Source organism: Apteryx rowi, unplaced genomic scaffold, assembly GCF_003343035.1.
Source record: "Apteryx rowi isolate R43461 unplaced genomic scaffold, aptRow1 scaffold_85, whole genome shotgun sequence".
Lineage (NCBI taxonomy): Eukaryota > Metazoa > Chordata > Aves > Apterygiformes > Apterygidae > Apteryx > Apteryx rowi.
The window spans coordinates 597,878-610,667 of NW_020451149.1; the positions used below are offsets into that span (position 1 = coordinate 597,878).

At 42.9% G+C, this 12,790-nt stretch overlaps 1 protein-coding gene across 1 annotated transcript in view; it reads right to left on the bottom strand.

Annotated features, from left to right (window-relative positions):
* RASSF6 (Ras association domain family member 6) overlaps positions 1–11,428 on the bottom strand; it is a 29,885-nt gene extending 18,457 nt beyond the window's left edge. The window contains exon 1 of the mRNA XM_026090135.1: positions 11,319–11,428. The gene's annotated coding sequence lies outside the window, so the exon portion shown is untranslated. The remainder of the gene's footprint in view (positions 1–11,318) is intronic.
* Between the last annotated feature and the right edge of the window lie 1,362 nt (positions 11,429–12,790).

The window sequence follows — 12,790 nt, forward strand, 5'->3', positions numbered from 1 at the left end:
TTTGGCAAGTCCATATTTTAAGGCTGGGACTGCAGAGTGAGCGAAGCGCTGCAGAGCTCCTACCAGCGCTAAGAAAAACTAAAACCCTGTAAAGCCCCACTGATCTCTGTGTATTGTTACTCAGTGCTTTTAGAAGCTGTTCCAGAAATACAAGAAGTTAGGACTGTGCAAGTGTTCTCAGTTTACCATGTATAAACCACACAGCTCAATTGCCTATTAGCTTAGCAATCAACAAAATAGATATCTAACAGTTTGTATGGCACAAAGAGCTCTGCACTGTAGCCACCACAGCACATAAGTATGCAAGTCACTTCCTAAGACTCACAAGGATCTGTTATTTTGTGATTTGTTAGTCCATTACATATTTCTATAAAAATGAGTTTAGGATTAAATTCGTATATACTGCATAAAAAATTCAATTTCAGCCAAATCAGGTGTTTAACTAGTCACATGCTATATTTCTATAAGGCTTTATTATTTATTTATCTATTTGAAATTAGGTATCCTCACCACCAAAGCAAAGATCACATTCAAAAGGAAATTACTTATTCCCAACACTTGAGTGTTTTCCAACTGAAAATATATACATATTGTAATTTTGAATAATCCTTCGTATTTCATGGCTGTACAGAGCAGTAGCAGCTCTACTTGAATACAACAAGCACAACACAACTCTTCAGCTCAGGCAGGTTCGGAACAGGGTTTGCTTACTGAAACCAGAAGGAAGTTGGTATCTGTCAGTGAATATGGCCCCTTAGCTTTCAGGGGCGTGAAGGAAGAGATCTCAATGGTTGTTCTCCTTGCATAAACTAGAAATACAGAGCAGGGTTTGATTCCAGCCTTACTCTACCAAGTATATTTCAAACACTGTATGTAAAGCATTACTATGAASAGAAATAACTTTCCATTTCAGGTAGCTGAGGAAAGATAGCCTTTACCGGCTAACAAGAACAGACAAGGTCACCGACGTAACCTTTACGGTCACACTGGCAACTGAATGAAGGGCAGCAAAGGCTTATACCCATGTTTACACGGAGCAGCAGCACTGCTTGTTATCTACCTATTTTATCAAAACCCTGACTCACGCAAGCCACCTTGAGAATTAGGGACTTCTTTTAGGATGATTTCTGACTGACTGAACATTTCTCCTTCCCTCTGGCACACCAATTACCTGAAAGGAATTTGACTCAAGTTCTGGATGACTGCAAAGTACCTTGCTTTCTACTGAGACTGCAGGTTACAGCGAAAGCAGAAGAACAGCTCCAGCTTTACGTTTCACTTACCTGTACACGGGATCAAAAAAAGGAGAAGCAGAGGAGGCGTTTCACACACCTTTCACTGAGCCCTGGCAGAGGCATGGCAGCATTGCACTAGCTGACAGCTACCCTTGCTACTTTACAAAACCCACAGAGCTGTTAATTACTACTTTGCTCAACAAACTGGGAGTGCTGGAAACCCAGGCCACTCCCCACACCTCAGTGCATGTCGGGAATATTGACCTACCCACTTTCCTTCCTCCAAGCAGCTGACAGGAGCACTCTCTTAGTCACAGTTACACCTACAGGGAGGCTCCAGTTAACACTTTAATCACTAACTTTATAATGAGAGACAGCTTGCTCACTCTTAGTAATTATTTGCTGACAGGGTGCACCCTAAAACCTGTCGTGCTGAAAGCACTGTTATACTTTGAACTCTTTTCATATTGGTTTTCTAATCTATAGGATAAAGTGTTTTCTCCTTCTCCAAATGGACTTATAACTTCAGTGTTTAATCTGATAACTAATATATACAATCAGTTGAGGCTGCAGTACGACTCTTATGAAATCGTAACATTGTGGCAATATTCATGACAACATAGCTTGAGCACCTAATCACATACAGCTATATTACTCAATTTGCTGCTTAACTGCATAATAGCCTCATGCATATTATTCATTAGGCAAGAGTTGTGTCTGGAAGATAGACTGCATCACTGCCAGGTTAAACTCTCAGCAGCTAATTGTATAAGCAGATATTTAAGCTGGGGGATGGGAGGGGGGCGGCAGGAACCACACACCTTATTGATTGCTAGGTCATTTTTACCAAGCAATTTATCCACAGGATCAAGCCTGAAACAGAATGTTATTGAGCCACAGAGAGAAGAGCATGAAAAATACTGAGCCGGAGTTTGCCTTCATACCAGTCCCACTGCACCGGGCTTGATATCAAGTTACTTCTGCTTTCTATCAGTTTACACGAATGAGAGTCAGGTCAGATCCATTCCTATTTGATTCCAGCTCACACCATTACCCGCTGATRTATTCCTCTCAAACGCTAGACTCACAGCCGTACATACAATGCAATATACTTCATATCTGGAATTGCAGTTTATGCTGCAGTTTCTAGCTCTGCACCAGAAGAATATTTAACAGCAGATTGCATTAGCATGTTTAACATGGAGAAAACTTTCAAGACACAGTAACTAGTAAAGGAGTTTGTGGCTCAATTCACAACAGCACAGAAGCTTCATGTTCTTGTAAGCTTGGAGCTTCTCACCAAGCTCCACCTCTCCTGTACAGATAACACAAATCCATATAACTTTCAGAGTTGTTTAAATCCAGAGGTTTGGTCATTACTATCACAACTTCAGACACTTGAGCATTTACCTTTACACCTGTAAACCAAGGTAAAGTTGAATCCATCTGTTTCTGACAAGTATGCTCCTCTGGCAGATATTTACATTAAGCACTAGGAGATATTTGAATAGTTTTCCAACTGAAGGCCAGGTCATTACCTCATACTAGGACTAGTTCACACCAGGTTTACTCTTAGGTAAGTTTAGTCCCGATTCCCAACACTGTAGTAGCTCATTTAAGTTTTTGGGGATAACTAAGTCTACAAAAGAGGTTTGAAATCCTTATGCTTCAATTACTTAACTTGGATTCATGCAACAATTTCCCACTAAGAAATTAATTTAATAAAGCAGTAAAAAAAATTAAGGTAATAAAAGGATATAGTTCTCATTTCCAATTAAACCAAATGGATTGATTTTTATATTGGCTTGGTGAATGTGGCTTGAGTTTGTTTCCAGTTTTCATTTCCACGCTTGAGCTACTTCTACCTATGGTCTAGTTCTGATTTCATTTGAGTTAAAGTCAAACACAATTAACTTATGTTACTTTGTGGAGATTACTCAGTGCAGAGCAGGAATACATAGCACATAAGGAAAAGATGTCTTTAGGACCACAAAGCAGAGAAATGCTAGTCTATTGTGAATTAAAAGAATGGGAGAACACTCCTCTTCCTTTCATATGGAGAGAAACCATCATGTGCAGAGAAAGCATCATTTCTTGTCTTTCATAATAAACATAGTTTATATGCCCTAGAAATCTAACAAAGTCATATCTTGATCATATTATTTCCGCCCTTAAAAGAAAGGTCAGTGATGATTTCTGTAGAACAGGCAGGGAACATGGCAATCCCCGAGTCTTTAAAGACTAAGCTACATTTTGGGCTCCTTGCAAGATTAATATTCAAATAACTTCAAGTTAATAAATAATTGGCAGTTGGAGTCCAGCTGTTTCACAATCTGGCCTCAAGTCATTAGCAAACATATCGCTAAAACCATAAGAACTATTAAAAATTAGAAAAAACCCTCAGAGATTCTTCTTCTATTTTTATAGTACACAATCAGAATAAACAGGCTGGCCATGGAAAGATCATACAGGCATGCTGGGCTTGGTAGAACTGATTTTTTAGAAGCACCACCTTGTATACACAAGCTCACAGCAGATTTCTCTGTTTTATAATGAGAATGAAAATTCTGAGCATAGGGTGCAAACACCTGTGTCTGGCCAATTCCTCACCACCATTGACTCTAAACACAGAAAATTCTTCTTGGACCTTCTGAGACCGATACAAGGCAAAGATCAACCCAGATCCTCAGCTGACAAGATCTGAAGTTTACGTAAAACACCAAGTGATCATTTCACCGGTTCTTTCCTTTGTACTACAACAACGACTGGGAAGTTCATTTTGATAATAGCAACAAAGTAATGGATTCAGAACAACTGGGTTTACCTTGCAAAGGATCTACTACTCTTTAGCAAGATGATTTTCTGTTATCCCACTGAAGTGCCAACATAAACACCTGTGTTCAGGGATAGGTTTTTGTAGGCACAGCCGAGAAGCCTGGCCCAGAAAAAAAACAAGGAAACAGCTCATTAGCTTGAATCAGTAAATATGCAAAGCACATTCATCCACTCTAACTCTTTCCTCTCTTTGGCAGGCTATACAATTATCCCTCCCACATCTCATTAGGAACTTGTGACCCCCAGAATTCACAGAACAAGTGGAAAATGAGCAGACTTGAAGTCTGTGGCAATTCATGTGCTGAGGGCTATGTTTTCCTCACTTTTTATGGAGATGGCACTTCCCAGACGCAGACTTTTTCCTGGGTAGAAAGCCCTTTGTAAGTATCGGTGCCCTGCCCTTGTGAGTCATCATTGGAAGGGCAAACACTACCTAACAGACTGAACCTCTATTAGTCAGGCATTATGATTTTGCACTGATCATGTCTCATGAAGTCATCCATACAGAATTACAGAGATTTATAAAGCTATATAAGTATTTTCATGGCCTGGAGCTAAGAAACAAAGGGCAGAACCAGAGAGCACTGGCCCGTAGAAGAGAACTATAGTCATGCAGCTTCTAGTTCTAACCAGGAGCGCCCAACAAGGAGCTGGGTCACAGCCTCACCACACTCAGCTAATGTACAGAGCAATTCTAGTCTGCAATTACTCTCAAAAGATCTTCAAATCCAGACCTCCCTCAGCTGCCACATTCTGTGCAAAACATGTTTCTCCCATACCAACTCTATCCACATCTTTCCTCAAATCTGTTGGTAGTGTGTCCTTGTACATTTACACACTTTCTGCCTTCAAGACAGGAATCTTCTAGACCATCTTCCTTCTTGGATCTTAGCTTGAGAGCCAGCAGGTTTCCCACTAAATAGCACAGCAACAATTCTTCCCCCCACCCTTGCTTTAGGATCCTCTTATGCACATGGTCACTCCTCTGTAATGCTCACTTGAGGGTCGCATGACTGTGGCACCTGATTCCCATTTCCAATATTCTAGGGAGCTTTTCTTTAATCACTTCTTTCTTAAGGGAGTTATGTCTTATTACAAGGTGGGCTGTCTGCTGTTTTCTACTCCCTTTAAAAATGCCTGTCTAGTCTCCTCTGTAATCAAGTGGTCATACTAGATCTATACTCTCTGAAACTTTGAGGAAGCTTCAGGTTCAGATCTGAATTTCCACTTGAAACTATCCCTATCATTCCTGTGAAGGTGCATCTACCTCGCTGCAGCTGGAACTGTCATTTCAAAATAACTAGTTATTCATTTTGTTACTTCTACACTTGCCTTTAGGCTTGAGTAAAAATTGTAGGATTTGCATTGCAAAGTTTTGTGTGAGCATTCGACAGAAGGCTATTATTGTGTTCAAGTTTTCCTTGTTCTCTTCATCCTAAGATATCCCAAATCATAAAGCAAACTTCAGCAATAACCATAATTTCAACATATTTTGAATCACCAACATACACATATAGGTATCTATTTTCCATGTACTCTGTGAAGAAACGCAACTGTCTCAGCTGTGCTCAAAATCAGTCCAAGAGTCATATTATAAATACACAAACCTTAACAAAAATGTTTATCAATAATTAGTACTATTTAAATTTATAAAGAACACAATGCAAATGAGACATTTTTTTCATGACTTAGGAAGGAGACAAGTACTGTTCTGCAGTACATAGCACTGTCTAATAAAAGACAAAATATCTCTAATATATGGTCTGCAGCACTGTCCTGAGCCTTGTTGAACATGACTGCTTATTACTGAACTCAAGGAGATCTGGGAAAGGCTGTTTACCAACACGCTGTCAGTGTTCACTACCCTACTGGCCAGATCTTAAAAGACATTCTCTCTTTTTCTGCAGAATTTCATCTTCTGAAAATTCACACAGTTCCAGATCCTGAGATACTCTCAGCACATACAAGTCTCTGGCAAATCTCAGAGTAGAGCTCAGCAGCCCATTTCTTGTAAATAAACTGCAAGGTATATCTGGAAAAAAAAGGTTTTTTTAATAATCGCACTTCACGATTGTCACTATTACATAGCATACAACTAAAATGTAAATGCTCAGATAAATATTCCTGCTTCATAGCCACTGATGCTGAGTCATAATTATAAAGCAAACACCTCCTAATGTTTAATTTGTTCAGTCCTAGGTTGGACATGATTTAAAGAGCATTTATGAAAATATCCTTTGTCATCATCTATTTAAACACTTGAGTGGTTAATAAAAAGTAGTCTAGATTTCTATACATCACTTTGTTCATACTTGCCAATGGCAAGCATAATTCTTCACACAATACTCTGCTTTTGGGCACCCAATGGATGTGACTAACAGAAGGAGAGCCTATGCTCTCAGGCATTACTAGAATTTAAAAACTTCAAGAAAACTGTAAGGATGAGGGAGGATGGGGAAACTGGGTTTAGCAGACGTTACACTGAGATTGAGATTATAATACCATTTTAATAAATAAGAAGAGTGTGTGGCACAAAACTTGGTACCTTCTTTTCCATATTTTACATGACTGTAATTTTTTGGGCCAAGTTTCCTGATGGTATAAAATGATGAAATTTGGCCAACACTGGGGAAAAAAAAATCTTTAGTTAACAAAACATCACTAGGGGACCTAGGGGACCTAAGAGATTCCATCACAAGTCACCAGATAGTACTAGGCGAGTCAGTTAACTTATCTCATGTATTCGTTCCTCACTTGTGGAATGGAAATAACATTTCTGACCTTCACAGGAGTTTCTGAAAAGATAAAGTCTACGCATGCCTGCAAAGAGCTCGGCTACTGTACTGTCTTCTCATATCCRGTGCCCAGATAAACAATATGAAGAGCATAAAGGCACTTATTCCACCTCATTTATTCAAGCACCCAATTTCAGACTTTGTTAAAGAGCTGTCACACACCAGAGCGTCTCCTATACAGATAAGGCCATAATTCTGGCAYGGCAGCAAAGCACACTGAAATGATTTTCAGACAGCCTTAGATATATAACACTCTGTTGAATACAAGTTTTCAGGTTGAAAAGGAATAGCATGAGAAACAGTACTCTATAGTTCTTGCTATGTAATTATGAAGTGAGGAATCAGAGGCTGGTAGGAATGGAGGGAATGCACGGCAATTGCAGCCTGCCTCTGTGTCTGACTAGCCCACACTTCTTAGCCCACAGTTGCTGTGCAGCGCAGACATTCTTCAGATTGTCTCCTAGCGGCTCTGTACAGTGTACAGTTCTTCATTGTGTGCTKCTGTGTACAAGTAACTTGAGTGGTACATCAAACTGCCCTGAAGCTAGCATAAAAAGAGGAAAACCGGAGACTTGAAAACACTTCCATAATGAATATTGACTGCTTAAGCAAGTACCACCCCTGCAGTACACTGTAAAACTTGTCCAGATAGGGAACTGACTTTTTACTTTTCATACTGCATAAAATACCTCAACAGACATCAAAAGAGCTGATCTTTAAGTGTCTGTGGCTTTTATTTATTTAGCTGCTCTTGAAAATTGCACAGAGGGCAGTGCAAAGGGGACAGTGCAAAGCAAAACCGATTGGGCTGACTCAGTGAGGTTCTACCTTGTGTCTGGCTGTTTGAAGAGCTTCTTGACTCCTCAGTTCTCCCTGTGAATGTCCAGCCTCTATCATGTATATGACACAGACATTCCTCAGGTCTAATGACTCTTCTTGCTAAAGCTCACCCCACAGACGCTGCAACTGCTTGTTCTGAATCCCTCCTGTCCTTCCATAATGCTGTTTTTATATTCAGCTACTGAACGACCCCTTTGGGAGGAGTTCAGCTCTCTAGCATCCTCTACAAAGAGTAAATACATTTATATACTCACTGTTTCACAGCATTCTCATCCTGAGTGTTTGCTCTCATAGATCACATTTCTGATCATATTCTACTGTTTTTCTTCTCATTCAGACAAACAAATCCCTAACCCTTCCGAGCAGAAGTCCTAGAGCACAATGAGTGCTGTGTACTGTGGATGGCAGTTATATGTCAGCTTCACGGCAGAGGCGGTGTCATTTCAATGGCATTGGATGAAACGATGATCTCTCTAACCTCTGAAGGGCTAAATTCTCTCTCAGTGCTTGGTCACACATGCACAACTTCTGCTAGGTTTCATGGGAATTAATGAGGATAAAATTTGATCTCATCATTGCACATATCTGAACAGCTTTCTGGTCTAAAAGTGCTTTGGAAAAACAAATCCAGATAAGAACGGAGGCACCTGGAACACAGTTGTATATAAAATCACTATCTGATTTAGACTATGAACTCAGAATGCTCCTGTGTAAAGCAACATAAACAAGCCAATAGCTGTTTAGAAGATGCTGAATTTCTGGGAAGATTCTTCCCTGCACAGTTGTTCAGAGGGTGTGTCTGCAAGTTTGGAATTTGATCCATCTGAAACTGTCATTCTCAGCCCTGCAGGTGATACCTTGTTTCTAGCCAACATGCATGTCTCTACAAGTGAAGAATCTGAACAAGCTGCCCACTGGAAATGAGAATTCAGCCTCTGGGACAGTGTTGTCCCAGCTTCTACAGAGCATTTGGCAGCAGGGAGAGGTACCACCACACTCACAGAAGGCAACCCTCACCTTGGGAAACTGTGGGCTGCTGTACACCAAAAGCAGTGTTCAAGGAAGAGGAAATTCAATCAGCTGAGAAGCTGTAGAGAAACAGGAGTGTCTTTAGGCCCGTCAGTTGCATGGTATGCTCCTCCAGGTCTGTGCGGAAAGCACAGGTTCTAACAGGTGCAGGAATGGAAGCAATTTCAGGCTTGAAATTTTGTGCAAAAGATATTGCAGAAAGGGGAACAGCATCTGAGCAATAAATGGCCTGCTGTTACTGGAGGCATGTGAATGGGGAGCCAAATGGCCCTCTTCCAGAGCACCTAAGAGCTGCACAATTCCTCACCGGCCCCTGCACACTTCCATAACAGTCACTTAAGTAGCGCTGCCAGAGTTGCCACTGAATTTATATGCTTTCATTTCTGACACTAAATTTCAGAAAAGAAACCTTTGTAAAAACTAAGAAATATCTACTGAAATACCTTTAAACTGAAGTCTCACAGATCAATGACCATTTTTACAAGATGGATCTGAATGATCATCCTGGTACCACTCTCTTGACATATGATGTCACACAGAATCGCAGAATGACTGAGGTTGGAAGGGACCTCTGCAGATCATCTAGTCCAACCCCTCTGCTCAAGCACGATCACCTACAGCACATTGCCCAGCACTGTGTCCAGATGGCTTTTGAATATCTCCAAGGAAGGAGACTCCACAACTTCTCTGGACAACCTGTTCCAGTGCTCAGTCACCYTCTCAGTAAAGAAGTTTTTCCCCATGCTCAGAYRGACCYTCCTGTGTTTCAGTTGGTGCCYRTCACCTCTCATCCCGTCCCTGGGCACCACTGACAAGAGTCTGGCCCCATCCTCTTGACACCCTCCCTTCAGATACTTATACACATTGAGAAGATCCCCCTCAGGCCTCTCTTCTCCAGGCTGAACAGGCCCAGCTCTCTCAGCCTTTCCTCATAAGAGAGATGCTCCAGKCCCTTCATCATCTTAGTAGCCCTCCGCTGGACTCACTCTGGTAGCTCCATGTCTCTCTTATACTGGGGAGCCCAGAACTGGACACAGTCCTCCAGATGCGGCCTCACYTCACCAGGGCTGAGTAGGGGGGAGAATCACCTCCCTTGACCTTCCGGCAACACTCTTCCTAATGCAGCCCAGGATACCATCGACCTTCTTGGCCACAAGGGCACAGTGCTGGCTCATGGTCAGCTTGTCCACCAGGACTCCCATATCCTTCTCTGCAGAGCTGCTTTCCAGCAGGTCAACCCCCAAGCCTATATTGATGCATACAGTTATTCCTCCCTAGGTGAAGGACCCTTCACTTCCCTTTGTTGAACTTCATGAGGTTCCTCTCCGCCCACCTCTCCAGCCTGTCCAGGTCTCTCTGAATGGCAGCACAGCCCTCTGGTGTCTCAGCCACTCCTCCCAGTTTTGTATCATCAGGAAACTTGCTGAGGGTGCACTCTGTCCCTTCATCCAGGTCATTGACGAATAAGTTGAACAAGACTGGACCCAGTACTGACCTCTGGGGAGCACCGCTAGTACAGGCCTCCAACTAGACTTTGCGCCACTGAGCACAACCCTCTGAGCTCTGCCATTCAGTCAGTGCCCAATGCACCTCACTGTCTGCTCATCTAGCCCATAATTCATCAGCCTGCCTACAAGGACGTTATGGGAGACAGTGTCAAAGGCCTTACTGGAGTCAAGGTAGACAACATCCACTGCTCTCCCCTCACCTACTCAGCCAGTCATTCCATCATAGAAGGCTATCAGATTGGTTAAGCATGATTTTCCCTTGGTGAATCCATGCTGACCACTCCTGATCACCTTCTTATCCTTCACATGCTTAGAGATGGCATCCAGGATGAGCCATTCCAYCACCTTTCCAGGAATGGAGGTAAGGCTGACTGGCCTGTAGTTCCCTGGGTCCTCCTTCTTGCCCTGTTTGAAGACTGGAGTGACATTGGCTTTCTTCCAGTCCTCAGGCACCTCTCCTGTTCCCCATGTCCTTTCAAAGATGATTGAGAGTGGCYTAGCAATGATGTCCACCAGCTCCCTCAGCACTCATGGGTGCATCCCATTGGGGCCCATGGACTTGTGGATATCAAGTTTTCTTAAATGATTTCTAACCTGATYCTCCTYGACCAAGGGAAAGTTTTCCTTTCTCCAGACTTTCTCCCTAGTCTCCAGGATCTGGGATTCCTGAGGGCTGGTCTTAGCAGTAAAGACTAAGCAAAGAAGGCATTCAGTATCTCTCCCTTCTCTGTATCCTTTGTCGCCAGGGCCTCTGCCCCACTCAGTAGWGGGCCCACATTTTCCCTAGTCTTYCTTTTGCCACTGATGTATTTGAAGAAGCCCTTCTTGCTGTCCTTGACATCCCCTGCCAGATTAAACTCCAAATGGGCCTTGACTTTCCTAGTCCCACCCCTGCATACTCAGACAGCGTCCCTATATTCCTCCCAAGTGGTCTGTCCCTGCTTCCACCTTCTGTACACTTCCTTCTTCAGTTTGAGTTTTGCCACCCATGTCTTGGATTTGCACTTAAATAACAATGTTTTCAAAGACTAACAGTCCTTTTGTCTCTACTTTTCATGGTCAGCTGCCTTTGTTACCTGAAATTTCAGCAAAGGTGACATTCTTCTGGGGCTGGATCCTTCTGCTTCCTCCACCCCACAGCAGTGGGCAAGGTCCTGCTGAGTCCAGGGTATGCTTCCTCCCAGCACAACAGACTTCACATGGTTACAACATATGCATAACTGCATGCTGCAAAACGAAGAGCAAGATCTCTTTCAGTGTCATCTGCTTGAGTYCACCCATTGGTCTTGGCCCTGACCAGCCTCACCTGGGACCTCCACACACACCCTCTGCCCATAGGCCCGGGAACCCATTTAAGCTCAGCCTTGGGCATTAAGTCTCTGTCTGAGCTATACTGCAGGAGTGATAGCCCTGTGCCTGGTTCTGGACCTTAYTGGTCTAGTCTCTGACCTGTAGACTGGCTCCTTGGCTTGATCTTGGATCGGCTTCATTGTCATGAACTTACCTGATGATCTGGACTCTGATTGAAACTGGCCATAATCCCTGGGTGTGCCCTGTTCCCTTGCCCAGCTACCGTAGGATGGTCCCTGCCTGGTGAGGCCCCTGCCTTGCTGGCCACRGTATGGCCCTTGATTTCTGGTTACCTGTCCCTTAGGGAGCAGCTAGTCATTGTTTTGCCTGGACATTCAGCATACTGCAAAACTGGGTGGTGTGACAGAGCGGGTGGGTGTTTCATTCTTAGGAAAGTCTCTTTTCCTTTTGGGTATTTGGGGGATCAATAATTACACTTCAYCCTTAAAAAGCTAACAAAGAAATCCTATCTACCACTATTCATTGATTAGGATCAGCTCACACAAAAGCAATAGTGGTAAGTGGGAACAAGACAATATATACAATGAAAGAGGCAGGGCTTTTGAACCACACAGCAAATGAGCAGTAGCCCTTTTGCACTGCAGTCTGATGGCAGCCTAAGCTGATCRAACTGCTGGCTGCTGCAGGCCTCTCCCTGCAACCCACATGTGCCTGTACTGGCAGCTTTTGAGCCTTCAGTGCAGCATGCTAACCCTACTTAAAACCCCTCACTTTTCTTCTTTTAAACCAGACGAGGTTTTTGCAGGTGACCTGACCAAGCTGTGTGCTGAGCTGTTGCCAGAAGCAGTGGGCCAGGTTGTTCTCCAGAGCCAGTGGGGCTTCGGTGGCAGGCACACTGAGCTGCAGTGGCCCCTCGTGGCTTCTGCAGCAAAACGCACATCAGAGATGTATTTGAGACTGCTGCTCTCCCTYGGCTTCCTTTTCCAGAGTGACTGGCTGCAATGCCAAACATCCTGCATCTAAGATGAGTTTATTCAAAGGGCTTCATTTTTAATAGTGGGTTTTTGCTTTTCTTTTGCACTAGAAAATAAAAACACACAACAGAGAAGGTAATTAAAAGAGTATTGAGCTAAGATGTTCAAATGCAGGTGCCTCAGGTCTTCTGTATCCAGGTATTTAAATGTGGTCTAATCTACCAAATTATACATGTCATTTTGCAACATTCTTAATTTCTGCA